This window comes from Labeo rohita, chromosome 3 (assembly GCF_022985175.1).
Source record: "Labeo rohita strain BAU-BD-2019 chromosome 3, IGBB_LRoh.1.0, whole genome shotgun sequence".
In the NCBI taxonomy this organism is placed as follows: Eukaryota; Metazoa; Chordata; class Actinopteri; order Cypriniformes; family Cyprinidae; genus Labeo; species Labeo rohita.
The window spans coordinates 24,798,575-24,825,953 of NC_066871.1; the positions used below are offsets into that span (position 1 = coordinate 24,798,575).

A 27,379-nucleotide genomic window follows, 5' to 3' on the forward strand; every position below is an offset into this window, starting at 1 on the left:
TTCCTCTCGTCAGTGTGCAGCCATCCGTCAGGCTTCCCCTTCAGTGTTAATACGCTGTAGCATCCCTCAGACAAGGTCGTGCACTTTCGCCTTTCCCCCGTGATAAACAACCAAAAAAAGTCGCGTTGGTGAGCCGTGGAAGCAGTCATTGTGTCCCAACCTCCCCACGAGGACGGAGACGAGACGCGGGCACAGCTTGAAATCGTAGTCATTTACTGTTGACAGTTAGTAGGATGGCTAGTTCGCACGTGTTCACTGTAATGGGTGACTTTAGGCGCGCGATTGAAAATGACACTGGAAGCGCGCGAGAATATTTCGCCAGGTAAAAACGAGCACGAGGCGAGCTCGCGCCAGACGCGCGAAAATGAATTCAACGGCGAGCGAGTAACGGTTGTGATGTCTTCGTAATGACTGAATTTATCCAGCTGAATAGCCAACATTTACAACCCTCGCAATAAAATAGCATCTGTTACCAGACATTATGGTAAAATCGGACAATTTCGGCTGTGAAGTCTTCAACGGTGACAAGACAGAGGCGGAGGCGAGTCCGACAACGGAGGACTTGGAAAGCGACTGAAATTCTGGGACCTTCCGTCATTTGACCGGTTATCCTTCTCCTTAAAATAATCATCACAGACTCGCAGAGCGGTAAGAGTCATATTTGTGTTTTACTAACAACATATTTCGTGTGGAGAAACAGCACTGAATGACACAACTGGAACGCGTTACCACATTTTGGCGAGGTTATGATGAGTATCAATTAATTATCTCATTAATACTTAAATAAAAGACAATTACATGTACTTTTGTGTAAAAAGGCAGCACATTGATAACGCGGTTATAACTGTAAAACATTATCGCGTTCCGGAGCGCAAGTAATGACACTTTTATCCACGGCTTTGGTTCAGCGTTTTTTGCTGACAGAAACAAAACGTCATTACAGACTTGACATTTTCTGCTTGCATTGCTTTTGCTTTTGCTTGGTCTTAACAAGACAAAGCTGAAATTGAGGACTTAGGTTAGTTTTGGTAAAGGTTTTCCTTGTGTCCGTTGTGAAAGCGAAGACACCTGATATTGGACACATTTCTTGCTCTTCACTTGGCGTAGCATTCAGGTTTTATGTAGCTTATTGATCACTAACCTTAAAGCAGCTGAACACTTCTTCTCAGTAGTTAATGAGAGTAATATATTTTTTCGTTTTTCTCTTCCTTTCTCTTCTTCTTTCTTTCTGTTTCTTATTATTCCTATAATGGATAAGCGTAAACACAGCTGAAAAAAGTTATGACTGAAACCCGTAGATACTTGTTAAAGTCGCCCTCAATAAAGCAGAGATCTCCAGAAAAGTCCCTCCCTCACTATATTCAGATTTCTGCACTCAGATCAAATAATGTCCATAAAAGCATCTTTGTTTTAGAGAGGATTGTTCTTGCAGTTGTCTTGGGAATGGCAGTTGTTTTTTTTTTTTTCGTTGCTTTCATATTGTTAGTGTCCAGCTAGTTTTATTAAGTGTTTGGTCTGGTCTGTTTAATGTCTGGGAAGAGGACACCATGTTTTCCAGTTAAATGTACACTGTACAGTACTGCTGTTCGGCTCAGTGCTCCACAGCAACAAGTCTTGCAGGTATTTGTCACAGCTATGCGCCAAAACATCTGATTAAAGCAATTAGCTGATATTAGAGCATAAAGTATTTCATTAGCAGAGGTGAGGTGGTGGTGCGTAAAGGCACAGAATAGCTCTTGTGTGTTTTAACTACCATTTTCTAGCATTTGTGTCATATTTTCTGTAAGATTTTAAAACAAATGTTTATAGCATTTAGTGCAACTATTAGTCAATTTCAATGTAATTTCATATCTGGCAGATTGTAGTGTGTCATAGACAGTCAAGAATAAATGAATCTCAATAAGTCATCTTGAAAACATTAAAAAGATTCCCAGAACAGTCCAGGCGTTTTGACGTAATGTCTTTAAACTGGAGAGTAATACTGAGGTATTCAAATGTAAGCCGTAGATGCCTTCATTCTCCGTTCTCTCTCTCTCTTCCTTTGCGTAGTTACTATGTAGGTGCTGTATATGTCTTGATTTTTTCAAATTCTCATCTTTTTTGAAATTACAGTGTTCATAATGATGAAATAATCATGAAAAGCTAGACAAGCTGATCTGCCCAGTGATGGATTTATAGCTTTGATGGTTTGCAAGCTTTAAAATCTCTACACTTTTACACTCTAAAAAATGCTGGCTTAAAAACAACCCAGAGCTGGAAATATGGACAAACCCAGTGACTGGTTTGTTTTGACCCAGCAGTTGTGTTAAATGTTGAACCCAGTCTTCCGGGTAGTTTTATTTAACTCAACCATTGTTTAAAAATGACTCTTAAAAATAAAGGTGCTTCAAGATGCCATGGAAGAACCTTTTTTGTCTAAATGGTTCCATAAAGAACCTTTAACATCTGAAGAACCTTCCTGTTTTATAAAAGGTTCTTTGTGGTGAAAGAAGGTTCTTCAGATTATAAAAAGTTAAGAAAGAGGTGGTTCTTTAAAAACCTTTGACTGAATGTGGAACCAAAAATGTTAAACATTAATAAATTAATTAAAAGTAAAGGTGCATCAAAAGGTTCTTCAAGCGATGCTATAGCGATATACACTTTTCCAGTGTATGGCTGGCTTAAAGTGAACCCAAAATAGGTTGTAAATTAAAAATCGGATAGGAAATTACTAGAGGCATCAGCAATAATCAAAAGGTGAGCATTTATTAATGTTTATTATTTAATTGTTATTCATTCAACTTATTAATAAATGTTCATTTATAAAACATATTAATATATGTTAATTTACAGCCTATTTTAGGGTTGTTTTATGCAAAAAATATAGTAATTTTTAAGCAATAATTGAGTTAAATAAAACTACCCAGAAGGTGTCAGTGAGTTAAAAAAATAAAAAATCATATCCAAAAATAATGTATTAAAAAGTATCTGGGTGTTTTTATGTATACAAAAATGTATGTATATATATTTATCAGTATAAATGTATAAAATAAATATATGAAAATGTATTTATATTAAACATATAAAGGGTTATTTTTAGAGCATACCTTAATAATTTATTTTATTTTCAAATAAAGGTTTTTGTTTTAACTTTGCACCCGACTATGAAAACTGTGAAAATTGCAAGTTTAATTGCAGGTTTGAAACTAATGATATAAACAAAAAATGCAATAAATAGTAAGGTATTTTAATATTTATTACTGTGTGAAAAATGTGTAAAAAAAAAAATAAATAAATAAATAAACAAGAAACACCTGTTTATTAAATTTATTTTGGATTATTATTAATATATTACATATATTTAAGATCATCACTTTTTTTAAATTTACCCAATCTAGTATGAATATGAGTAATTATATATAATATAATATATAAATAATAAGATTTTATAGTAGTAATATGCATGCAGCCACAATGGCATGTCAAGACACTCTCTTTCACGCACACACCCATCCTAATTTCTGTTCTTCGTTTTCTATTAGAACTTTAATCTCAAGGCAGATCTGTGTGTGTGATACAACAATGTTTCTGTGTGACTTATTACATGCATACACACAGTAGGCTTTACAGCAGAAAGCGAATAGTAAAGAAAGGGGTGGAAATTGCGTTTCGCCTGGGTGAAAGAGCGATGAGGAGCACATTCTGTCTGGCATGCAATTACACACACGCTCATGCACTCTGAAGTCCAGGAGCCTGATCTGAGGAACCTGGCCTGTGTACAGCTTTCTAATGTGAACATATACACACACACGTACACACATAAAGAGACAAAACAGACTGCTTCGTTCCGGCTGGTCAAGGCCAGTTTTGACCACCCAGATCGAAGCAGCATCAGATAAGTGGGGAGGCTCTGAAGCCTCTCGGTAAGTCTGTTAGAAAGTCTGTCAATCTGTTATCCATATGGAGAATCAGATGAATGGTAGAAATCATTGAACGATAGATTTTTTAACATTTGGCAACCACTGTCTAAACAAAACCTCACTCGTATACACATCATAAAGAGAGTCTGTAATGATGTGCTATGTGAGTTTTTGTGTGTGTACTCATGTGTTTTCTACAAAAGGAGTGCTGTCTTTATCATCATGATGATTCATAATGACTCTATCATTCTGTGTGATGCACACACACCATAGACACAGCATGTTTGTGTGTGTGTGTGTGTGTGTAGTTATAGATCCTCAGTGACATTCCCAGTGGGAAGGAGTCTCATGTGATTCTTTTCTTCCACGCAGCTCAGTGCCGAAGTGAACCTTTGCCATCCAAACACACACAGACACACACGTGAGTGTGCATTCTCAGCTTCTGTGGCTGAGTGAGTAAATCTGCAGTCAGTATTAATGCTTTGTGACAGCGAGGGATGACTGCAAAGACAAAGGCGCACTGAGACAACAGAGGCCACATAAAACACACACACAAACACAAGCCATCCTGATTTACAGCCTTCCCTCCCATGGCCTGCCCAACATCATCTTTTTCAAAACTTTCTCTTTCTCATGCACAAGCCTCTGTGTTGACACATAACCTGTGTCAAAGACAAGTACATGGGCTCTGTTGACCCAGCCAGGTCTGGGTCCTGTCAGAGACAGACAGAGGAAAACAGGTTAAGAAATGCTAAGGAAATGTATTAGGTTGCAGACTCTGGTCTCTATTTCTTCCTCTCCGGCTCTCTTGTTGAGTATGTAGAGCAGAGATCTCATGCCCAATTGGAGGCACAACAAACAGGACATTTTGCATTACTGATAGTTAAAGTGACAATTTGTTTTTTCCTAGTATCTGCAGCCTTGGCTGTGAGTAACTTAAACAGACTCCATCTGAAGTATTTGCAGCGCTGCACAGTGTACAGTACTGTGGCAAAATACGTTTTTTTTTTTCTTCCCATTTAAACTAAGCGTGATGGGGAAAACCTCCCCATGACATATATATATATATCAGGAAAGGTTCACAAACCAGGACGCCCATAGTGCAATGGTGCTGTATGTCGGCGCACTGCCCACTAGGCTATCAGTGTCGATGGTGCCATGCAAAGCTTACCAGAAATGCTCCGACTGCAAGTGTGACATGCCAGTACCGATTTTTGTTAATTCCTGTTAATTTTCTTTCTAAGAATTATAATTGACACCATATGCAAACAAAAATATACTTTTTTTCAATGCAGATCATTTATTTACATAATAAATATGTATTAAACATGACAAATCTCTATAAATGCATTTACACTGCGAAATTTCAAATGCATAAATAACTGTATAAGATTAATGTTTTAAATATTTTTTAAACAAAAAAAAAAAATGTTTGGAAAAATGCAATGATACTTTTAAATATGAACCAAACCACCAGTAGGTGGCGCAAATGACTGAGTCATTTAGTCATTCATTCAACTCGTTCATTCATTCGTTCAAACAGCAGATTCATTCAGAGATGAGGCAAGTGACTGTCTTATGAATGGGTTTCTGAATCATTGACTCACTTAATTCGTTCAAAGGCGTGGATTCATTCGGTTACAAAACACTGCTGTGTTGCTCAGAGACATGCAGTGAAATTGAGCAGAAACAGTCAATATTGTGTCTAAAACATAACACATAATTTTAACTTCTTGTTTATTGAAATACTGTTGTATAAAATCAGTGCCACACTATGCATCTATAACTTTCTATGAGTGCTGTTGTGCTCATTTGTTTTAATTTCTGCACAAGTCTCTCTCATTTGGCACAACATGAATACATTATCAGTCGCCGTAAGTGTGACGTCAAAACGGATCAGCTCGGAATCAGCAGACTGACTGGCCAGTCACCGGTCCAGGCAGATCATGCGGAAAACTGGCTAATTCCTGGTCGGTCGGTCGGTGCATCTCTAAACTTAACATTTGCAAATTGTGCTTCTGGAGTATTTTTGTTGTAGTTATATATTGTATTGTGTTTTTAATATTTTTTTATATAATACACAAAATATTTAGTAAAATATAAATGTAAATATAAAACTATAAATGCTTAACCCTTTAACTGTCACTCCTTATCTTGAACATAGACATGAAAATGCACTTTCCAAAGTTAAATTTTTAAAATTTATGGACGAAAACATTTTGTAAAATGATTTTAATGCACAATTTCCATGGTAATGCAATGTCTGACTTTAAAATGGTTTTCAAAGGGTGAATTTTGAGATTGTAAGTTTTCATTTGATATATAAAGGGTTATATTGCGTAGATTATGTAGATTTTTGAAGTGGACTCTTGTCATAAATTAATCTATGACTTTTCCTACATAATTTGTAACACAAAAGAGTGGTAAAATATCTATTTAGGAGTCTTAGACCTTTCCAACGATATATAGTTTGTCATGATTAGATTAGGATTTATTTGTAATATGGTGAAGACTTAGACTTAGGCGTCCCACAGAGGGGACGATGACAGTTAAAGAGTTAATAAAATTATAAATGCTAATCTAAAATTTTACATTTTTTGATTAATATGTATATTTCTTTATATTGAGGCCAATGGACAAAATGGCAGGGAAAATATAAATCTGAATTACTGTTCTTAAAAAATCCATAAAATACTGTTATGCTCTGAAAAAGGCAGTAAATGGAGTTGTCTTTGTTGGCTGTAAGCCAAAGCAAACAAACAAAAAAAAGCCAACATGACCAAATGTAGTCCGATTTCATGAATAAATCACTTCCTTGCTTTGGTCCTGTTGCTGAATCAGACAAGACGTCTCAGACAGTCATCAATTTAAATCAGATCATTAGCAGATTACTTATTGAATCTGCAATTTATTGACTTAACATCTGACTGAGTGGATATTTATGACAACATGTTAAAGGGGACATCGGATGCCCATTTTCCACAAGCTGGTATGATTCTTTAGGGTCTTCATGAAATGTCTGCAACATACTTTGGTTCAAATTCCCCGATGGTCGTGTAAAACAACACCGTATTTACCTTGTCAAAACAGCTCCTGTTCACAGCGACTCGTCTTGGTGCATGCCTCTTTAAATGATAATGAACTACTGCTCACTCCATCCCTCTCTGTTTTTTGTATATATACGGTGGTGCGTTACCCTCAAAAACAAAACTAATCCACTGCATGCTCAGTTGCTCTGATGTCGGGAGAAAATGAAGGCTCGGACATCGTACAACTGGCTGAGGGCGGACAGTCCATTAGCCTTCGTGGGCAGAGCGTGAGCAGTATGATGTCATACTGCTCAGAAAATCAAAACGGCTTGATAATTGAGACTGTTTAGGTTTTTTGGGGGGTTAAAAAAGAAGTGAATGGATTTTTATCATTGTAGAGTGGTTGTAAAGCAAACACCATGTAAAAGTGAATTTTGCATCCGATGTTCCCTTTAAAGATAAACATTTCTTTTAATTTTAAGAATGATCAAAAACAAAACATTATGTCTAAAAGAAAAGTATTGTTTTGTGTACTTCACTAGGGCTGTTTCTTCTAGCTCAGCACAGACTTTGACAATAGAGGTAGTTATGCTTTTAATTTACAGCAAGAGTAAATAAACAAAGTACAAGGAAGAAGCCATAAAAACAAGCTGTTCTTGCACTTTTTTGTGATCTGTTTCTCCTTTTCGTTCACCTCTAACTCTCCCTCTGTGATCCTGCCATGAGCGCAGTGACAGACCCCTTGGTTACATCATCAACACGAAACATGAGTCCTCCAACACAGGTCAGAAAGTATTAGACTGAATGTGTGTGTGTGTGTGAGAGAGAGATGTCCTTGTTTCCTGTCTTTTCCCCAAGTCATGTTCAGAGGGGGTATCGTTCACCCATGGCTGGGTTTCCATGGCCACAAGGACCGAGCCAATCAGAGCGCAGGGCCACCATGTGCTCCAGACGAGGAAAAAGCCCGCCGGCGACACATATGCTAGCGTGCTAACGCTAACCCAGCATCTTTGCGTCTGCTCCGCGGCTCTTCCTCTCTGGCCTTCTCTTTCATTTTGATCCCTTCCGTCCTTGAACCTTAAATCTCTCTTTAGTTTTTAAATAGCTTGATGTGTTTACAATGTCTCCCCCTTATGTTGTCACTTTTATTCTTTTTGGTTTCTTCCCAAGGCAAGACATGAATAATGAGGGAAAGATGGACAGAAGTAGAGGAAACAGGACAAGTGCCCCCCAGACAAACAACCTTTAACTCAGCCTTTAAAAATAGAAAATGAGGTGAGACGAATGCCATGGAATTTCTCCTACTTACAAACATTGTTGATTTATATTGTCTGACTTAGTTTGTATATAGTAAGAGTGTGTACGGTAAAGAGAGAAAAAGAAAACATTTGCCAGAGGATTTCAGAGGGCAATTCCTGTAAATGTTCTTCTTCAGGCCAACAACTGAGTTTTCCTGTGGTTTAATGCACTCTAAACTGTAATGGAATTGCATTGTTTGCCTTTGGGAATGATTGTGTCCGTGGAAATGGAATTCCATTGTTCGAGTCTAATCTCAGTTTTTATTCAGACATGGTTTTCATTTACTGTGGAATCGTCTGCAGGTATGGCATTGTGAGTCGGCAGTGGAGGAATACACAGCTGCTGCGCGCGCTCTCTCAAAAGTGCACACAGACACACATTCTCGCACATACCTTGATCAAAGGCTTAAAGCTCAGATTTTGGAGAAATCCCCTCTTTGGCAAGTCATCGTTTCCATGGAGACTAAAATATTTCTTCTGTACTCATTCTAAGCTGTTTCTCACTTCATGGTACTATTATGTGTTTCTTCTTTCTCAGTGTTTCCCCTGCCATTATATTAGGGGGCGACCTGCCCCCCCTTGAAGGCCAAGTTAGTTTTTATTTAATTTTATTTTCTATATAGTGCCAGATCACAACAACAGTCATTTAAGGTTTCCCTACCTATAGAACAGGTCTATACCTCATTCTTTTATTAAAAAAACTAAATGGTCTTATGTTATTTATCTTATTTACTTGACGGCATGTCATTTCTGTCTCTACATGGATGCGCGTCTACAAATTCATAATTCAGAGTCCATTCATAAAAACGGAACTTAGCGCGGAATGCCACGGAATGCGTCAATTTTTGGATGAATAAATCAAAATTGGGTCTGTCTCTTAATTCGAACTGTGATATGGACTAATGTCTGTGAATATTAAAATGCAAAAAGACGGTTTAGATATAAATCCTGCATGTTCCGCTTGGCTCTGTATGTATGAATGGTGGAAACACGGTTTGTTTACTACACAAATAATGAAGGCTCGCTGTGATTTATTGGCCTCTCCGTCTCTTATATGATGACATGAACACATGAACGTTGTCTTCGGAGCTGCTGTGAGAGTCATTTCATGTGAATTTTGTCATTTCATTTGAGAAAACTAGCATCATATCATACTGTATAAACACAGAAACTTCACTGCAGCCTGTCAAAATAAAAGTACGGTTTAACATGTAACAGAAATATATTACGTTTGTATTACTTTTGTATTATAACCTGATTAACCACTTAATTGTAGAAAAAAAACACCTACAATTATTATTAAAACTGTTTTAACAGAATATTCACACAAAATTTCTTCCATGTATTAATTTTAACAGTAATCCTTTGTTTGTTTGCCAAAAAAAAAAAAAAAACTGTTTAATTTTCTTTTTTTTTTTTTAAATAAATAAATGTTTAATGCCTTCATTTGATTATCAAAAAAATTAAAACACAAAAATTTCTGGAGGAAAAAAAAAGAAAAAAAAATTGTAGGGCCCTATTGTTCAAAATGTTAAAATTGAGAGTTTTGGACTATTATATACTTTTTTCAACTGCTACCCAAAACTAGCGCAAAACCAGCCCAATTGCATTTAGAGGGGTTCCCCCTATAAAAATCGTTTTCTGGGGGTAAAATACATGTTTTTTGACAGGGTTCCCTTGGTAAAATTCACATTCAAGTGGCCAAATATCACATTATTTTTTTCCCCTTTTTTCAGAAAACAGTAAGTCAGTAAATGTGAAATGGTTTTCGATTTGCTTTGAAACAATTTTACATTTTTTCAATAGAAAGACTGAAATAGTAATAGTGAAATAGTAGCTTTGTGTATTTTATTTACAGCTTTGAAAAATCATTTTTACAGTGTATGGTTAATGTTTTTATGTTTGCACGGGAAAATGCTAAGAAAATATATATTTTTTGCAGTGTTCTTGGAAGCTTTTCACATTAATAGATGAACAACAGGTCAAAATTACAGAGTTTTGCTCATTTAACAAAGCATAAAAATGGATTTGTGCAATCCGAATATCAAACACCGGTGACAGATATTTTAGCATAAGAAGCTTTAGCGCAAGAATCAGCTTTAAGACGCAGTTATGGAGGTTGAGAGGAAGATACGGTAGAGCACACGCAGAAGCGTTAATATGTCGCATAACAAGCAGATGCTGCACTAATATGCTTCGGCTGTGGATTAGCTTTAGCAGTCAAGGTGCAAGATGGCACACTAAGTTTATACATAATTCATGTTATTAAGTGTTAAATCTGTGGAGTCTACGGATTTGGGATTTTGTGTGCTCCATATCATTTACCTCACAAAAGTGTAGAGGATTGTTAGAGACCTGACTTTTAGGTGCTATTTTAGGTGAAAATATCTGTAAATATTATTGTCCTACATCAGGAGCTCTCAGTTAACGTTCATGGCTTTGTGTTGAGGGGCTTTCCTGCAGTACCTACTAGAAGGTGATGCCACCAATAATGGTCCTGTATGTTTCAGAGCAGCGACTACAGCTTGAGGTCAAGGCAACAGCCATGTGTAGCTCTACTGTTTACATCTGCGTGAAAGATGTTTTAGGGCCAAGCTGTGTATATATTAGTGTTGACATGCAAGGGCAAATATTTCCAACAATGTGTTTGGAATATCAGGGTTTTGGCCACATTTATGCACAAGGTCCAGCAGAGAATTGTGTTTTTTTTTTAATCTGCAGGGCAAAATATATTGTCAAACATAGTGCAATCTTGCTGAATTTGCCTCCAAAGCAAAGCCACGCTTGTGGACCCTCACTAAATCTTTACTCCATCATGACATTGCCAACACAACCCTGTTTAAAGCTTTAGTGCCACCTCCAGCATAGCACGTAATGTATTCATTGCTCAAAAACATAGGTTTTATACTCGGCTAGCTAGGAACATCAGAGATGCTTTTGAGATTCGTGTTATTTTAAGTGTAAATGAAATCGGTTTTGGCTGACCACTTGTGACAGGTATAGAAAGCAAGAAACACTAGTATGAAGACCGAATAACAAAAGCATGGGTGATAAGTAGAAGAGAGAGAGTCCATGAGTATGAAAAAGAGAGATAATGAGGTGAGCTGAGGTAATATTCACAGTTCCCCTGAGTAAATTCACTCCCTGTGTGTGTTGATTAATTATGTGTGTGTACACAGCATTGTTTCCCGCATCGCTGTTCAGTGACTGTGCTGCTCCACGACAAAGTAAAAAACATATTACCCAGTTTGTGTGTTTGCAGTCTAAACTGAATCTGATGAGATTTTAAGAGTAGCTCAAGAAAAATAATACAAAGACGATAAGAAACACATCTTTACTGGCTGCATGCAAAAATACGGTACTCAAACACAGTCTGATTCATAAATATATGATTCTTCTCAGCCAGTTGTTTTACTGAATCAGTCAAAAAAGAGCCATAGTTATTGGTTTGAATCAATCTAATGAATTACTCATTGAATTCTTTCAAGAGGTCAGTAATATTTTTAAAGTCTTTTATGCTCACCAGATTACATCGATTTGATAAAAAGATACAGTAATACTGTGAAATATTATTGCAATTTAAAATAACTGTTTTCTAATTTATTTTGAAGTGAAGTTTCAGCATCATTACTCCAGTCCTTAGTGTCACATGATCCTTCAGAAATCATTCAATATGCTGATTTGCTGCGTAAGAAACATTTCTTGTTATTATTTATGTTGAAAACAATTAATCTGCTTAATATTTTTGTGGAAACTGATATTTGTTTTATATAAAATTCAATTTGAATTTAGCATTTTTTTGTAACATTAATGTGTTTACTGTCACTTTTATTCAATTAAATCCATCCTTTAATGCTGAAGAAAAATTTTACTGACCCCAGAATCATTCAAATTGAGCTTCATCACACTGCTCTTCATGCATGTATTTTATTTCTGCATTTTAAAGTGATACAGAAATATAATAAATATATGAACATTTAATATATGGCTTGTTGATTGACTACAGCAACCATTTTTTCTCCGTTCTGTCTCATCAGCCTCGTTGGTCAAAAATTCATGGGGTGACAGAAATGGCTTCTCAGGTCAGTAGCCATTATACAGTGCAGTTCATAATCTTCTCATTAACACTCGCAAATTAAAAGCTCAATTAGTTTTTACGGATCATTTAAATAATGTCTGTTTACGTCATTCTGTATGAATATAAAGGCATGATGTTGCAATCAAAAAAATTATAATTTTCTCATCATTTAGACAGAGAACGCTCAGCTGTAGGTGTTTAATCCTGTGGGCTCTGAACCCATGATACATGGGCAGTATTGTAAGCAATTGAAACTAAATCTGTAATTAGGAGATGATGGATCATAAACATAATGTCAAATGCTTGCATGCGTATCATTACAAGAGGATTATATTGTATTTATAATTATATTTACCATATTAATACTTTAAAACATTGTGGGCTTTCCAAACTCAAGTCACCAGCATGTGTGTTTGTGTAAGCAGTAATGATTATCGCTTTGATTCTCATTAATTTAACAGCAGTCTAATAAAGACAAAAGCTTCAGAAATGACAGCAATCAATATCATAATCTCTGTAAGTGTTTGTGTGTGTGTAGGTCATGATGCTTGTCTATATGCATCATGAGCCATTGTGTTTATGTATGTCTGTACATACATGTATTAGAATTAATATTAGATCCTACCCACAATTAACCCATTTTTACACTACAGGACAAGCCTATGCTACACAGATATTGTATATATTCATAACTGTTCCCCTTGGTTAATAAAAGTACAATATATGTCTAAAGTGGCTGAATAATGATCAGAGAGGCAGAATGGAGGTCAGAGGGGAGCAGCAGATGATAATGGACGTCTAGGGTGAGATAGGATGACAGGGGCACGGGAAGATGTTTTAGGTTGGGGGTGCTGTAAGCACGGGAGTCCAAGTGGATGCTGCACACTGGTGGTGGTTGAGGAGAGATCCCCCCATATGACTGTAAAGCGCTTTGGGTGTATAGCAATACACAATGAAAGCGCTATATAAATGCGATCATTCATTCTTTCGTTCATTCACGGGAGGGTTGGTGGGGGGATGATTTTATTAAGAAACCGTTGGGAAACAATACAGAGTATATAAAACGTTGATATTTCCGTGTTCCACTTTTAAGATGTATTAGAGCCCTGCATTTCAGCCCCGAGATTTTTTACGCCCCTAGCGCCAGGCTTCGGGCCAGTGTTCGTCATAGGTCAGACGCGCGCTGGGCATCTGGCCTGTTTTAGGCTTCTCTTTATTTTTATATTTTAGACATATATCAATGGTGTTTAAAAAAATTGGTGGAAACAACATAAGACCAGGCTACTGCGACTGTCAAGAGCGGCTTGGACGGTGTTTAGTGTCCCGTCAGCAGCAGCAGCGAGTGCAAGTGCTTTCAGCGCAGCTGTTAGAGATCCGTGTTCAAGTGCACGCAATAGGCTAAAGCTTGCCACATTGCACTGGCAAAAGTAATTAACATGAATGTGTGGGGGAAAAGTAAAGAGATTTTTGAATTATTTATTAATAAACTAGTGTTTTCTGAGTCATTGTTTTAAGGATGAAGTTAAGGGTCCTTACAGAGATAAATGCATCTTTACGGATTAGCTACATAAAAGCATTTTTGTTTTCGTTAAGTAGTAATATAAATCTTTCTACATATATATTTATGCGTGTATTCGCTGAATTTCGGGGGGTTTTTTGAGACAGCAGAAAGCGTTTCATATTTGTTTTCTTTATTTTATAAAAGCACAACGTTTTATCGATATTGAGAGTGCACACAAATAAAAGTAGACCCTTTACAAATTGTTTCCACTGAAAATTAAGTGATCACGCTGGTGCCTCTGTGTCCTAAAAAGCACGCTTTAGCTCCACTCTTACACAAATGATTGGATATGCGCACATTTATATAGGTTAAACGTTTAGCATTGTTCTATGCTTTAACTGTTTTATATCTATAGATTTTACTTTAGGCAGGTTGTGATTTGAGAAGGCAAAATTGATTCAACATAGACTATGATCAACTCACTGTTTGCCTATGATTTCCGCGTTTTGGAAAATGCGGACGGAATCGTGGAATCCATTCATAAAAATGGAATTTACTGTATAACGTAGAATGTCATAGAATATGACAAATTTCGGATTAATAAATCAAAAGTAGGTCAGTACACTTAAATCAAAAAACAATATGGACTAGTATATGTGAATATTAAGCCAAAAATGCTATTTAAATATGAATCCAGCATGTTCTGCGTGTGGTTTTGTTTACTACACACATGCTGAAGAGCGTGTGATGTTTGTGGTGTTTATAGCCTTGGCTGTCTCAATATTTGAGTACATGAACACATAAACATAATCTCCAGAGTTGCTGACGTCACATTGTGGCGATACTCATATATAAACAGCAGCATGGATTGCAGTGTTAATGTACTACTGAAGACGTTGTTCTACTAATTAATGTTGTTTAAACCACGGAAAATGTGTGGAAGCTGATAAATCATATAGAGAAGGAATTAGTAAGCAGGAAAGAGTGTTATATTTTGACAAACTAAAGTTAATACAGGGCTCAATGCTAAGCAGCGATAGTGTTTTCGTAGTTACTGCTGTACACAAAGCTGCGCAACGCTTATTAACACTGCTTTGTAATGCATTAAACAGATGCTAGATGAAAAGAAAATACCATGTAAACTTTTCTGAAAACAGACAGTTCCCCTCAGAGATACATTCATATAAACTCCTACCCTAAATGTATTATTTAGAAGTTTCTTCAGATGTTTTGTGCATCATGAACAGTGAGATTGATCTGCCTGCTACAGTATTTTCTCCTCCTTATGTACGTCTTGAGCGTTTCTGACCCCCCTGACTAAATATAGTAATAACGTAATATTTCCACACAAATGACATTTTTGCCATATGGCAGTCCATATTGTCAAGCCCTTAATAGGTGGTAAATATCCGTACGATCTGCCTCCTTTGTCGCGGACTGATGACCCGACAATTCTTCCTTCTATTTCTTATCCTGACATAGTGAATTAGTTTCGTTTCTTCATTTTTTCACCAAGGCTATGCACGAGTTCCGTTCAGTTCAGTGAGATTGTTTACATTGAATGCCACCGCAATGGCCAATTTCCGGATTGATGACGTAACGTGAAAACACTCTATACCAGGGGTGATGAACTCCGGTCCTGGAGAGCCGCAGCCCTGCAGAGTTTTGCTTTAAACCTAATCAAACACACCTGAACAATCTAATTAAGGTCTGAAGGGTTACTAGGAAGCTATAGGCAGGTGAGTTTTATTAGGGTTGGAGCTGAAACTGGTTGGTTTTCCAGGGCCGGAGTTACTAACTTATTGAACCGAATGGAACTCATGCATAGGCTTGGCGAAAAAAACGGAGAAACTAAACTAATTCACTATGTCAGGATAAGAAATAGAAGGAAGAATTGTCGGGTCATCAGTCCGCAGTCATCAGAAATGAATAAAATAATAATACTAAATTAGTGATTATTAAAATTTTATGAAATCATTAAAATGGAAACTAGAAAATTAATAGAAAACAGGTAATTTGGTAAAAATAAAACTGAATTTGAGAAAAAAAAAATTTGATAGGGCCTTAAAATCTTTTTTTTTTACTTTTAATAAATTGCTGTAAAATTGTGTGTTTCATTATTTCAATAATTTAGACATGCTTTTTGAATAATAAAACTTAATTGAACATTAAAACAGAGTCTAGAAAATGGGGAAAAATGAAACCAGAAAAAAAAAAAACTTATTTTGGGGGCGGGGGAGGATAAATAAATTGAATTTGGGAAAAAAAATAAACCTCTCAAGACTCTAAAGCTCTAAAGACCCCAAACATTTGAACAATAGTGTATATAAACCTGCTAATGATGAATGAATTAAGTTGGGTTTCACAGTAATGGGGGTATCATATTGAGTGGCTTTTGTCTTTTGTTTTGTTGCAAACTTTTTTCTTACTCATTTCATTGTATTTTTTTGCTGAACTTCACATCTTCTTAAGATGCGCATACACTGGTCATTCACTGTATCATCAATAGATGCCTGTCATGAAACAGTAAGAAAATTGTCTTGAAAAGTGGGTGAAGGGCTGCTAATCGGAGAAAGTGTGTCTATAATTTGATTCACACAGTTCAGTTGAGAAGCTAGCAACCCAGCAAACATGCTTTGCATAACCCCCCAAAAATCCTGTTTGATGGAAAAGATGGTAAAGGCTAGAGGAAGAGTATGGATGAAGTTAACAGTGACACACAGGCGCAGATGAACAGATGAATAAGCGAAGGGAAGAGGGAGAGCCGAGAGAAGGAAGGGATTGGGGGAAGGGCTGCTGGGTAGATTAATCCCGTTCACCCTTTTACATGGAAACATACATACTCAGCCTGTGATCCATTTCTCAGCAGTTTTCTGTTTTAAGATGAAGCATGCATGATGTGTTTGAGGATCGTAGATGTGAAATACTAGAAATACTGTGTGTACTGTGCATGAATGTGAGCAGTATTGTGTATGTAAATAGCTGTAGCGTGTGTTTTCAGAGCAGTCTGTCTCTCTTCCCTCAAGTCATTTACAATTTCTGCACGGTTTGATGAATATGCTCCAGTGTTTGTGTGTATGTGTGTGTTTATATAGATACACGAGAGAGCGAGAGCGAGGTTTGCTTTGACCTTCCTGTTTTAAATATACACTGCTATCTTCGCCCATGCTCTGTCCTCTCCGTGTTTAAAAATGACATCTCTGCAGGCCACTTGTTTTTTTTCATCAGAGTACATTACCATTCATAGAAATGCTGGGCAACATTATTATTGCATTCATTTATAAAAATGGTCCTCTGGAGCGCCTGTGCTGGCATTCTCCTCTTGCCTCTGGATTGCCTCTGTCACCTCACTGCTGTCTTACAAATGGACTCAGCAGCTGTACGACAGAGCTTCAAAAAACTGCCTGCATGCATGGTGTGTGTGTGTTTTCTGTTAAATAATGTGAATTATGCCATTTAAATCTTCTGCCTGAAGGAGCTCAGCTGTAAAGAGCACACTGCCTTAGCTGGGTTTTCCAAAAACACACACACATGTACACACACTTCCAAGTGTAATGATTGTGAAGCTAGTTATTTTGTACCACAAGTGCACTACTGCTCTTGCAGCATTTATTTGAGATAGATTTTTTTTAACAATGCAAACATATTTACTGTCACTGTTTAAAAGGATAGCTCACCCAAAAATGAAAATTAGCCCATTATTTACTCACCCTCAAGGCATCCTCAGTGTATATGACTTCCTTCTTTCATCAGAGTTATATTAAAAATTGCTCTGGCTCCTTCAAGCTTTATATTGCAGGCGGGTTTTCTCTTTATCAGTCCAGAGCAAGTCCAATAAAGTGCATCCATTCATCATAAAAAGTGCCTCACAAGGCTTCAGGGAGTGAATGAAGGCCTGCTGTAGTGAGTCGATGCAAGAAAAATTGTTGTAAGAAAAGTATCCATATTTAAAATGTAATCACTTAAATGACCAGTTGTATATGGTTGATAACGTAGGATGTTGGAGTTGCGCATGCGCCCGTGAGTCTCGTGAAAATTAATGTTTGTTTACAGAAGCAAAGGAAGCAAAGTTTCCTGACTTCAGCAAAGGAAAACCAGTCTCCTCTAGGCTTTTATCGACATCCACAACATTTTTGTTTACAAATGTTTTGTATTTCTAATTCGTGACTGTTGTTTTGTTTTGACCTCTCCACTGTGTGTCTGCGTTCGTCACTTCTCACCGGCACATGCGCAACGCTGACGTCCTACGTCATCCACCTGGAGCTGTTTCCGTGTACAATTGTTAGCGCAAGCTAGAGAAAAGTGATTATTATGTTTCAAACATGGATATTTTTCTTACAAAAATGCATTGATTTGCTACAGCAGGCCTTTATTCACCCCCCCTGAGCCATGTGAGGCACTTTTTTATTATGGATGAATGCACTTTATTGGACTTGTTTTGGACTGATGAAGAGAAACACCCAGCCATTGTATTGCAAAGCATGAAGGAGCCAGAACAATTTTTAATATAACTGCATTTGTCTGAAAGATGGAAGTCATATACGTCTAGGATGCCTTGAGAGTGAGTAAATAATAGGCTAATTTTCATTTTTGGGTAAACTAAACCTTCAAATTTCATTTATCCTTGCTGAATAAAATAATTTCTTCTAAAAAAAATAAACTTTTGAACAGTAGTGTACATTAAATCGAAAAAGTCAAAATAGAAATAGGAAAAATATAGGAAGTATGCCATATTTCCAAATCAATGGCTTAACATTTGAAATTGAAGAATAAATTGCGTAACAATAAAAATACATATTTTGCAAAGAATAGTATTGGTTAAATAAAGTGAATTAACACAGAATGAAGAGAATACAAATTTTCATTTTTACTTTTTGATAGGAATATTAAGTCGTTGACTCAATTTAAGCCAGATATAATATTTTGTGCGCAGAATAAGTCAGTTGTTAAAGGGATAGTTTACCCAAAATTCTGTCATTAATTACTCAACTTCATGTCGTTCCAAACCTAAAAGGCTTTTGTTCATCTAAGAATGCACATACAGAATGACGCATTTGATGTGTGACAGAGTAAACAGTAATAGCACCAGCAGTGGCAGCCTCCCCCAGGTTCTAATGTCTATTCGGTAAGGAGTTTTAATTCCATAGGGGGTGCTTTTGGCCTACTTCTAATAAAATGAAAGTAAAATACACAAATAACATTTAGACTGTGTTTCTGATTTTACAACTCTTTTGCTTCAGGCCATCTATAGATCTTAAAATAAAATCTAAAGGTTACCACTGCATTTTTCTGGGGAAAAAATGCAGCAATTGATATATAGTTTATTTATAATTATTTTCAAAGCATCAATGTACTGTCATTATAAAAGAACTTCATTATTGTTTATTTAATTCTAACAAATAAGTTCTTGTTAAAAACTAAAATTAAAAATAATTTGCTCATAACTTACATTTAAAGCACTGATGTCACATGGACTGTTTTAACAATTTTGCTTCCTTTCTGGCTATTGAACATGTCAGTTGCATTGCTGTCTATGCAGGGTCAGAAAGCTCTTGGATTTCATCAAAAATATCTTAATTTGTGTTCTGAAGATGAACGAAGGTCTTACAGGTTTGGAACGACATGGGAGTTAGTAATTAATGACAGAATTTTAATTTTTAGGTGAACTATCCCTTTAAGTCAGTGATTCAGTGTGGCTGAATCAGAGCATGATTCAGACCAGTGAAACTCATGAGTTTAAATCAGACAGATTTGTGAACCAAGTTAATTAAAAAGACCTGGCCTCAGAACCACATGTTTGTTTATCATGCACTTAGCCAGAACATTGTGAAAGACAGTTGTGTTGATTTCTTTTTATTACTTTGTGACGCCGTCTTTCTCTAATGGCACAAACAGTCTCTGCGAGTTCTCAACACAGTTTTATGCCCTGTGTGTGATTTGCATCCAGCAGCTCTTTCCAGGTAACGGCACTCCATTCACATAGTTGTGCAATGTTACATTGTACACTTGCAGCTTCCCCCAGAGCTTCAGCAGGACATGCCAGTCTGTCTGTTTAATTAACAGTGTCTCTTAGGGGATTCAGCATATGAGACATACAACAGTGGAACACAAAATGCACCAGACAAGTGCAAACGCTGGTGTGTATGTGTGTGTGTGTGACTTCCCAAAACTCCCGTAGGGGATTACTAATCACTTTACCCCAACATTAGGCAGATGTTCCAACACAAAAAGATCTTGAATTATCTTTAATGAGAACTTCCACTGCAACACCTCTCACTTCTTATCTGCAGCCCTCACTTAACCTTTGTGCTATACTGAAAATCCTATAGCTAATTTGGTGTTTCTGGTCAAAAATCACTGGCCTTTTAAATATCACCAAATCTTGGATTCAATATTTTTGTCAGCTTGTTTTCTTTAAATGAACACAGGTTTTGTATTTCTGACTGATTGATCATAGGCCTCATTAATCATTGAGCTTATGCACTTCAGTTTTTAAGTAAAAAAAATATTATTTGTGGATAATTTGAGGTCCATGAGCTCAGATCAATAAGGCCTATGATCAGTCAGTTCCAACATTTGGTAATAATATACCATAACCACAGCATACAAACAAATTTTGTAGGCCGATCAAACACCAGATATATATATATATATGTCTGAATTATTAGATAAAAAGACACTAAATTTATAGGTATATTTGCTGTAAAGTGGGACTCTAAATGTGGACCATACGGCCTCAAGCAGAGAATTTGTATCTTCTTCAACATGTGTTCTTCTCCTCATCTTTTTTCTTTTCATTTTGTGCATTGCACCCTCCTGCCAGTCCTCTTTATCTCACCTTTCCAGCATGTCTACCCCTCTCTTTCACACTTGTGCTCAATAAATCTCTCCTTTCATTCTCTCACTCCTTCTCCCTTTAACACGCTTATAATTTCATCTCCTATATGTATATGATTTTGCCTAAAAGCCTCTGTAATCAAGGCTGTCAGGCTGTCTTGTATGAAAAACAGTCTTCTTTGAAGAAAAATGCATTTAGCTGACTCAAGCATTGCCATTTATAAGGTATTTTCATGATGCAATCAACAGTTATGTTTCCCCTGAAGGTGTTTTGATCAATCTTCTATAGTTTCAGTGTGGAGGCGCCTGCTATAGTCAACATGTACCTAATATCTCACCTCATTTCAGTGTAAAGAATGTGTTCTGTGAAGGGTTACCATTTATTTTTTTTTATTTTTTTTATTTATTTTTTTTGTCATCAGTAAAAGTTGAAATGACATTTTTGGCTTTCTAGCCATTATTTTTTGATGAATTTCTATAAGTCTGAAACTTACTGTGGTATATAGCTAAAAATATTGTTCTCACACATCTGTGTGTTAGAGAATGGGAGAGAGAGACTGAGTATAAAGGCCTCAGTATACTTAAGGCGAAATCGATGAACGAAAGGGTTGATGTCATTTGGAAATAAATCTGGCCAAAAAAGCTAATTTGCTGTTTTTGGACAATTGAATGCATAATACAGTACTGTTGGAAGGAAGTTGCATTGGGTAGGACATTTAAAGTGATAGTTCACCCAAAAAAGAAAATTTGCTGTTCATGTACTCACCCTCATCCAAAATGTTCTTTACTGTTCTGCTGAAGAAATAGAAGTAACCTACATCTTTGTTTATTTTGTTTATAATATAAACAAAATAATTTAGGGAAAAATAATTTACCACTTGCATATATAATAGAGAAAGACTGTAGAGTTTTTCTGCATGTACACTAAAGGGAAAGTTCACCCAGAAATGAAAACTACCCCATGGTTTACTCACCCTCAAGCCATCCTAGGTGTATATGACTTCCTTCTTTCAGATGAATACAATCGAAGTTATATTAAAAAATGTCCTGGCTCTTCCAAGGTTTATAATGGCAGTCAATGACTGTTGTAGGCAAACACGCTGACAAACGTAGAAGTGCACTAGACAGACCAAACCAAAATGGAGGTCACAGATTAGAAATATAAAATGAGAATTTGTAAAGAAAAATGTCAGAGGATTTCAATGTAAGCCGAGAGGAGACTGGTTTTCCTTTCGCTGTAAACAAAACATAGTTCTCGTGAGACTAGCATATTCTTACCAGAGCTTACAGTCATGGCCAAAAATATCGGCACCCTTGCAGTTCTGTCAGAAAATGCAGCACTTCTCTCAGAAAATTGTGCCAGTTGCAAATGTTTTGGTATTCACGTGCTTATTGTTTTTGTTTGCACTGCAACAACACAAAAAAAAAAAAAAGAAGAAAAGTCAAACTTAATAAAATTTCACACAGAACTCGAAAATGGGCTGGACAAAATTATTGGCACTTTGTCAAAATTGTAAGAAATAATTACCTTTCAAGCATGTGATGCTGCTGCAATTTGTGTTTAAACACACCTGTGGCAAGTAACAGGTGTGGGCAATATACACTCTAAAAACTGCTGGGTTAAAAACAACCCAATTTGGGTTATTTTGGCAACCCAGCGCTGGGTGAAAAAGGGACGAACCCAACGCTGGGTTGTTTTGACCCAGCGAGTTGGGTTGAATTATTGACCCAGCATGCTGGGTTGCTTTTTTTATGGTTTAAAATTACTACACTGCCAGGATGATTAACCCAAAATTAACCCAAAATTCAGCTAGGCATTAAATCTACAAATCTTGATCATTATAAAATCACTTTAACACACACAGAATGACTATCAAAAGATAAATGTTTATTAAAAACTACAACAAGAGAAAACATTCAAAAGTAACATGCATGTGAAAAGAAATGCAGAAAAAGTATGGCATTAGCAGGTTCAGAGTTTATAAATGAAGCACTGAACATTTGCTGACTATTTTGTCTGGTAAATTGTGTATATTGTATAAAACTACTGTACAAAAACACTACTTTACAATAATTGTACAATTATTTAATAGTTTCTTTCTTTCTTTCTTTTTTTCTTTTTTTTTTTTTTTTTTTTTACACAAACTAAAAATAAAACCACAACATTAACACTGACATTATAACATTTAACACAAGCAAATGTGTGAAGTATTGTGCGCATGTGTATGAATGAGTGTGAACTCCATCTTTACTGAACACAGAACAAGCATTTGACATTTTGTTTTTACAGACTATGCACTTACGGTTTGTTTCATAGTCCATGATTGCATACAGAAAATGCATCACTGCCAATTTTCATTATCTCTTTAAGATAAGTAATGTAGTCATGAAGCCCCATCAGCTCAGCAAAGGTGTGCAACATGCGGCCTCCTCCTTTAAAACTACTGTTACATCAGTTTGGGGGAAACTCTTTGTCCAGCATTTATCCCAGTCACCACCTGTTCATCACAGCCTGTTCTACCACAGTGCTCTAGAATACTACAATAGCAGACAACGGTAACATTTATTTTCTAAAAAAAAAACCTCCCATCAATCTTAAAAGAATGAAGCTCTCTTATGTTTCTGGCATTTTAACCTCTACATAAAACATTCTTTTACACTTAGTCCAAAAAAAAAAAGAAAAAAAGAAATTATGACCTTTACTTGCCTTAAACCACCTTTCCGTCGAGCCGATCCAATCGCCTCCTCTCACACGCGGTCTTCTGTGCCGTTAACTCCCGGCGCGGGCACAATGAAGACTCAAAGCTCAACAAGTCTGAAATATTACAATATTTGTAAATATGACATATGAAACTCCCAGACGTTGTATTAAAGCTATCTCTTCCGTTCAGTAGAAGAGGCCGTTAAGACTATTTCTGAGGCAAAAACCGCGTCAGCGTATTTTACAATAAAAGCTCTTTTCCGACTTTTCCCACGTTCCATTAGATCTCAAAATACTCCCGGACACACATAATGAATGATGACTTTACATTTTTAATCTTTACTTACCGAAAATCGTCCTTCGCTCGCTTCCATCTGCAGACGCTGAGAAAATGGCCGCTTCTCGCACTTTTTGACGTACGGTGGACACGACGTGCCTGCTCTCTCTCGAGTCCGCGTTCCTAACCCACTGCTGGGTTATAAATTAAGACCAGTTTTAACCCAAAATTGGGTTAAATTAACCCAACTTTCTTACCCAGCAGTCTCAACCCAGCGTTTTTTTAGAGTGTAGTAATCACACTTGCAACCAGTTAAAATGGAGAAAAGTTGACTCAACCTTTGTGTTGTGTGTCACACTGAGCATGGAGAAAAGAAAGAAGTGTAAAGAGTTGTCTGTGGATTTGAGAGAAAAAATTGTGGAAAAACATGGACAATCTCAACTCCAAAGATCTTAATGTTCCTGTGTCCACTGTGCACAATATCATTAAGAGGTTTACAGCCCATGGTGGAGGTTCAAAGATGTTTTGGGGTTGCTTTGCTGCTTCTGGCACTGGATGCCTTGACTGTGTGAACTGTATCATGAAATCTGATGATTACCAGAGAATTTTGGGGTGCAACGTAGTGGCCATTGTCAGAAAGCTGTGTCTCCACCAGAGGTCATGGGTCTTCCAGCAGGACATTGACCCGAAACACACTTCAAAAAGCACTCAGAAATGGTTTCAAACAAAGTGGTGGACAGTTCTGAAATGGCCAGCAATGAGTCCAGATCTGAATCCCATAGAACACCTGTGGAGAGATCTCAAAACAGCAGTTGGGAGAAGGCATCCTTCAAATCTGAATGACCTGGAGCAGTTTGCAAAAGAGATATGGTCCAAAATGCCAGTAGAGAGGTGTAAGAAACTCATTCATGGTTACAGGAAGCGATTGATTTCAGTTATTTTTTCCAAAAGGTGGTGCTGCCAAATATTAAGTTAAGGGTTCCAGTAATTTTGTCCAGTGCATTTTTTGGGTTCTGTGTGGAATTGTATCAGATTTGACTTTTCTTCTCTTGTTTTTTTGTGTTGTTCCAATGCAAACAAAAAAAAATAAAAGTGAGTACCAAAACATTTGCAACTGCAACAATTTTCTGAGAGAAGGGTTGCATTTTCTGACAAAATTGCAAGGGTGCCGATATTATTGGCCATGACTGTACGCTATGCCTACGTCATCCACTGGCAGTGTTGGACACATTAAAAGTAACTAAATATGAAGTTTTTGGGGTCACGGACATGAAAACATCATAATAACAAGAAAACAATGTGCTTTTGTAAAATAAAATAAACGCTCTCTGCAGTTTCAATCTCCATTACCTCTCTTCACAGTTGTAAATAAAACAACTTGAATCTCCACAAATACGTGCCTCACTTTTAAATGAAGTTAGTCACGTCGAAAACAAATACTTTCTAAAAAAAGTAATCCGTATGATGCCAAAAACTCACCTAAACTCACCTAAACTCACCTATAATGTAATCACACCTACAAGCGGCTATGCTTTTCAAATTTTAAACATCCATGTGAGACGCCTGGACATGTAGGTAAACACCCACATCACCTCCATAAAAAAAAAAAACTGAACATTCATCGAGTTCATCTCAGCTTTTTAACGTTTCTGAAAGACGAATAAGCCAGAATTTACCTCAGAAGAAGAACGCAACATAGAAGTGATAGCAACAACGCATTTTATTGTCAGTAACGGTAATGACGTTGTAATGGGGAAAACAGTAATTCATTTCATTACTCATTACTGAAAAAAGTAATGCCGTTAGTAAGACGGTTTATTTATAACGCCATTATTCCACCACTGTCTGCTGGAACGCCACTCTCTCGTGTACACCAGTATGACAGTAGCTGAAGATAGAGATTACAATTTCAGTTCACTTCAGAAACCCTTTATTAACACCCATAGCCGACTGGAACACTTTTTATGAAGGATGGACTGACTTTTTTTGGAATTAAAAATCTTAAACTTCATTCACTTTCATTCTAAAGCTTAGAAGAGCCAGGACATTTTTAATACAACTCTGATTGTATTTGTCTGAAAGAAGAAAGTCATATGCACCTGATGGTTTAAGGATGAGTAAATCATGGGGTAATTTAAATTTTTGGGTGAACTATTTCTTCAATGTTTTTTAATTAATCATCAAATTAATATCTGATGATTGAATACACTGATGGCCTATAATTAGACACTAAAGTTTTAACATCCTGCTTCTAATTTAGCTTCAAGATGCTTTATATGATTAACTGCTGTGTGCTGTGGGTTTTATCAGGGATTATAGACATAATAGGTGGTGCATTGCAATGAGCTCTAGCAGTAAACTCCAGCTGGTTTTATGCCCCTTAATAAGAACACCATGCTAGTAAGCAGCCATACCAGATGCTGGTAAATATTTGTTGCTGTTTGTGCAATTTAACCCCAAGCATATAGGAATAATCTGTGTCCATGAGTGTGCTTGCATGAGTTTTACGTCAAAGATTTGACACAATGTTAAGATTTAAAATTGCTAATTTTATTTAGCCGCTGTAGAAGGAATATAAGACTTTCCTTCAGATTAATTTCATGATACAATTACAAAATAGATGCCGCGTTTATCTCATTTCGTAACAGCAAACATTTTAATCTTACACACCTCCCAATTTGTTCTTCACAGCGCTGTCTGCCTTCTTAACACTAATTAAATATCTGCCCTCCCACCACTAATTAAAAAGTGTTAGGTACACAGGCGGGTGCTTTGAAGCCTGGGGAGGTAGAGGTATGACAATCTTTTTCTCTCTCTCCCTCTCTCTTAGTTATGTATTTAGCAGGGTTTATGTGTGAGTAACTGCGTATTCATGACACTTACAAATGCCTCAAGCTGTGCTCCAACACATTAAGTTTCCACTCCAGTACACCTCCCTATACATACATAATCATATGTAATGTATTTCCCTCTGATAAGCATGCATTGTATATTCAAGACTAATCTAAACCTTATTCAACCACAGCGGTCGTCATCTATCAAAATAACATATATGCTAAAGGTTTACCTTGGACGATTGAACACAAAATTAAGGCTTTTACATTGTGTTCAAGTGCATAGTAGGTGGTACAATTACATTTACAGCTGACTCAAACTGGCGCATATCAAATACGCATTTCTAGGCAATTGGTCTCAACTGTCTGCATACAAATGCACTATAGTACCTTACTTGCAGTGTGAAGAAATAAACTTTAAGTCTGTGTAAAGGCAGTTAACCCTTCGCAAAAACCTTAGCTACTGTTGCTATGTCTGACAAACTGCCGCTCTCACACTACACATCATGTTCTCACGCAGTGAAAAATACATCGTGGAGTAAAGAGGAAACTGGCAACACGCCGACAGACGAGAGAGAGCAGGTTACTTCTGGTATGAAACAAGGTCTCAGCTTTAAAATGTTGTCATTTTTTGAGAAATTCAAACAATAAATACCGTTTTGTGGCTTTTTAATGTGTCGTGACAGATCACTGTATTGCCGCCTTAGATCAATGAGACCGATAGTCTTTTCTTCTTTACTTAAAACACAAAAAAAGCATGAATGAACATCAGAATGTATTTTATTTTAACCACAGAAAGACGTCAATACACTTTTTTCAAATTCATGTCCACCGACGTTAATCTACTTTCCTGAATTGTTTGTCGGAACAAAATGGCGGATTCTGCATCACGATTGGTCAGATCACCTGTCAATCAAGCTGTTTG

At 36.7% G+C, this 27,379-nt stretch overlaps 1 protein-coding gene across 1 annotated transcript in view; it reads left to right on the forward strand.

The window, feature by feature from the left end:
- Positions 1–27,379, forward strand: part of gjc1 (gap junction protein gamma 1) — a 42,694-nt gene continuing 15,315 nt past the window's right edge. The window contains 1 exon segment of the mRNA XM_051106732.1: positions 1–648. The gene's annotated coding sequence lies outside the window, so the exon portion shown is untranslated.